A 3,748-nucleotide genomic window follows, 5' to 3' on the forward strand; every position below is an offset into this window, starting at 1 on the left:
GCTGGACCCACATGGTGAGGTTCTTGGTTTGCATCCTGAGACCTCATTGTACGTGCTGGGCATTTGCAAGTTCATGATCCAGGGTGACTAGGCAGGGGGTGGATCATGGTGCAAGGATCCTGTTGGGGTGCCTCTCTCTCTTATGGAAGAAATAAATAGGTACCAGCAGGTGGCATGATGATTAAGGCACTGGACACTCCCACATGGTGGACCACGGTTTGAGTCCCAGACCTGGTAGCTTGCTTTCTCACTTTTTCTCTTGTGTGCACTCTCTCTCTGGTCAAATGAAAATGAATGAATAAATAAAATTAATAAGTAATTCTTTTAAAACAATTTTAAAAGTGGCGTTCTTTCCTAGGGCTACACTGGGGCAGGGCGGTTGGGTAGGCCCCTGGCTAGGGGCGGAGTTGGCAGATGAAGTCTGGAGCAGCTTGCTGGCTGGCTTCGGCATCCATCTGATTCGGGGCTATCCGGAGTGGTCCAAGCTTGAGGAAAGGTAGTGATGTCTCCGCGGTATGGGCCGGCTCAGGTTGGAGCCTGGTTCCATCAAGGTCAGTCATGGTTACCCGCAGTGGCTCCGTTTTGCCAAAACCGGTGAAAATGTCCTTTGGTCTCCTCCGCGTGTTCTCCTTCGTGGTTCCATTTCTCTATGCGGGGACACTCATTAGCAAGAACTTTGCTGCTCTACTAGAGGAACATGACATTTTTGTTCCAGAGGATGATGACGATGATGACTAACAGGACACGGAGGAAGTAAAGGAAGGAAAGAGCACTAAAGAAAGGGTGATGCGCTCAGCCTCTTGTTCCCCATCAGCAAGGCTCAGGGAAAGCCTGCGGCCTCTGAAGTCCAATGGTCTATGACCATAGCCCAGCTCTCCAGGGTGGAGGAAGTTCCCTAGATGTGCTGTCTACTGAGCACTGGCAAAATCAAGCAGATTATGAATAAGCTTAATAAAAGTCAGCTATGTGTAACTGGAAAAAAATTAAAAAGAAAGAAAGAAACTAAAACGAAACAAAAGAATTAGTCAATATATACAAAGCATCTTAGAACAGAGCCCAACATATAGGAAGCACTTGTTAACTGTCAGTTATTGTTATTTTTGCAATTATTACTATTGCAGACTAAGTCTCTGACTCTTTTGGTCATGATGGAACATGATGTTCTACAAGGCTGACCCACATGGAAAGGTTCTGGGTTCACATCTGGAGACCTTCCCAAGTGCGCTGGGCATCCGTGCACCTGTGATCCAGAGTGGGTTGGGGTGGAGGCTGGACTGCAGTGTTGGGACCCTATTGGGGGTGTGCATGTTCTCTCTTTCTCTCTCTCTCCCTCTTACTCTCCCTCCCTTTTTCTCTCCCTCCCAATAAAATCCTTGAATACTCGGGAAAAAAAAACTGTGAAATTTAAATGTAACAAATAGATGGTTAATATCATGCAGGTTTTAAATTCTTAGGGGAAAGCAAAACAGCCAGATTCAAATTCATAACTACTTTGATCACCATCATATTCTACTGACATTTTCTCCTCTGAAGTGTTGACAAACGACTGAGATGGAATTACACCACTCGCATTTGTGTCTCGTTACTGATACATGAGGCCCAAATGGCCAGCAGCTTTGGGGAAACTCTTTATAAATCCATCAAAGTTGGCCATTGAAAAATTATAACTATGATCAGACTATGCTGAGGGGCTCATTTTGTGGAAAAAAGAAATGGAACCAACGCAGTTAGTGACATAATAATTAAGACACGGGGGAGACTACTGACAATTTGAAGATGTTTTCTTGCAGAAAGTATCAAGTGACTTACAGTTCAAAGAACACTAACAGATAATTAAATTGGCAATTCATGGGTGCAGAATGACAGTTGCGGCCCTGTCCTGCACGCACACAGAGTCAAGCCTCCAAAGGCAATTCCAGCTTTGTCTTAATTGTAGGATAGATTATTATGAAAACTCCTTCCCTCCCACTGAAAACCTCAATTAGTTTTCTTGTCGAGAGAACCAGCCAGCAATATCCATGGAACCACAGGACTCTGATGCCACCAAGAAATGTCACTTGACCTCAGCCAATGACTGGGTGGAATCTCTTTTCTCTATCAGGAAAAAGCCACTGCAGCCTGGCTAGGAACAGGAGCAGAACAGAAAGGACCTATAGGAGAAAACCAGGCTTTTCGCTTTTCCCCAAATACAGTAACACAGGCAGCAAGCCCTTCTCACATGAAGGGACACATGTCTGCTCACTGTCAACAAATATTAGGGTCCCTAGTGTCCAAGAGGACGAATGGCAAGGTGGCTGGGAAGAGTGAGGGATGTTGTTTTATGAGTCAAGAATCTGGGGACTAGCCATTAGTGTAATGGCTATGTCGCTGGACTCCCATGTAGTCGACCGTGGTTCGCATCCCGGACCCAGAGGCTTAAAACTCATGCCAGGCGTGCGTGCCCAAGATCCCAAGAGGAGAATGGAGGAGAAGGGATTGCGGCATGGCCATCCCCCTTGGGGGGTGATTTCTCACCTTCTATCTCTCTGTCTCTCTGTCTTTCTGGCAAGCAAAAACCTCTCCAAAAAAAAAAGAGTCTGCAGGGTAGAGGCAGGTGGTGAACCTGCAAAGTCATCTCAAGGACTCTGTGGAAAGGGCTCACCATAGTGGGAGGTGCCCCTAGAGTCTCTTCAAGCTATTTAACCAGCTTCTCTGGTTTAGTTACTGCACACAGTAAGGAAGATAGGGGTCTTTCTAGGTAAAGGTGTAAAACAGAAAAGTCGAGTCACAAGCATTCAGATTCCACTATTAGTATAGCAGGAGTGAAGCAGTGACTACTAAGGACGGCGGGGGTTGGGCTATGTAGGGGTAGGATCAGAGAGGTCCTTGCTTGCAAGGCAGTTTTGCCCTTATCCTAATGATGATGAGAAACTGGGTCTGGGACTCCAACTAGAGTTAGCAATGTGGGAATCTAGCCTCTAGCCACCTTAAGCTGGCCCAGCATTAATTTTGTTTTGTTTAGTTTAGAGGTTTTTGCCTTAGGGAGTTTGGGGAGGGCAGAAGAGAGAGAGACAGTGAGAGGGAAAGAAAAGGGCGATGACCACACTGCAATTCTTTCTCCTCCATTCTCCTCCTGGGATTTTGGGCACACACACACACATGTGCCTGGCATAATTTTTAAACCACAGGGTCTGGGACTCGAACTGCAGTCAGTCATGTGGTAGTCTAGCACCTTTACTACTATGGCACCTGCTGACCCCAACTTTTTTTTTCTTTTTTAAGAATTATTTATTTAATTCCATCTGTTATTATTTTTAAATTTGACCAGAGAGAGAGAGAAAGGGAAAGTGAGAAAGCAAGCCACCAGGTCCAGGTTTGAACCATGGCTGGCCATGTGGGGATCCAGCTCTCTTATCCACTGCACCACCTGCCGGCCCCACCCCCTAACTTTTAGTAAAGCAAAGAAGAGAGGAAATTTTAAAAAGCTACTAAGAAACAAAACTTGGAAAAATAGAAGCACCCAGATCTAATGATAGTTTCAGAGGAGGAGTATTTGGTAATGTTGAATGCTTTAGAAAAATACTGGAAAGTATTCATTGGGGTTTGACCAAAAAAAGACATCAGTGAATTTAATGGAAACCTTTTCTATAGAAAGGTGAGGTCAGAAGCCAGATGGTGAGTGGAGATGTGGCTTGGGGCAAGGAAGATACCACTATGTAGGAGATTTGACGCTGAAGAGCAGGGGAGGATGACAGAGAAATATATAAAA

At 45.3% G+C, this 3,748-nt stretch overlaps 1 pseudogene; it reads left to right on the forward strand.

The window, feature by feature from the left end:
* The first annotated feature begins 414 nt into the window (after positions 1–414).
* Positions 415–738, forward strand: LOC102482089 (essential MCU regulator, mitochondrial pseudogene; annotated as a pseudogene).
* The last annotated feature ends 3,010 nt before the right edge of the window (positions 739–3,748 follow it).

Source organism: Tupaia chinensis, unplaced genomic scaffold, assembly GCF_000334495.1.
Source record: "Tupaia chinensis unplaced genomic scaffold, TupChi_1.0 Scaffold000314_1, whole genome shotgun sequence".
Taxonomy (NCBI): Eukaryota; Metazoa; Chordata; class Mammalia; order Scandentia; family Tupaiidae; genus Tupaia; species Tupaia belangeri.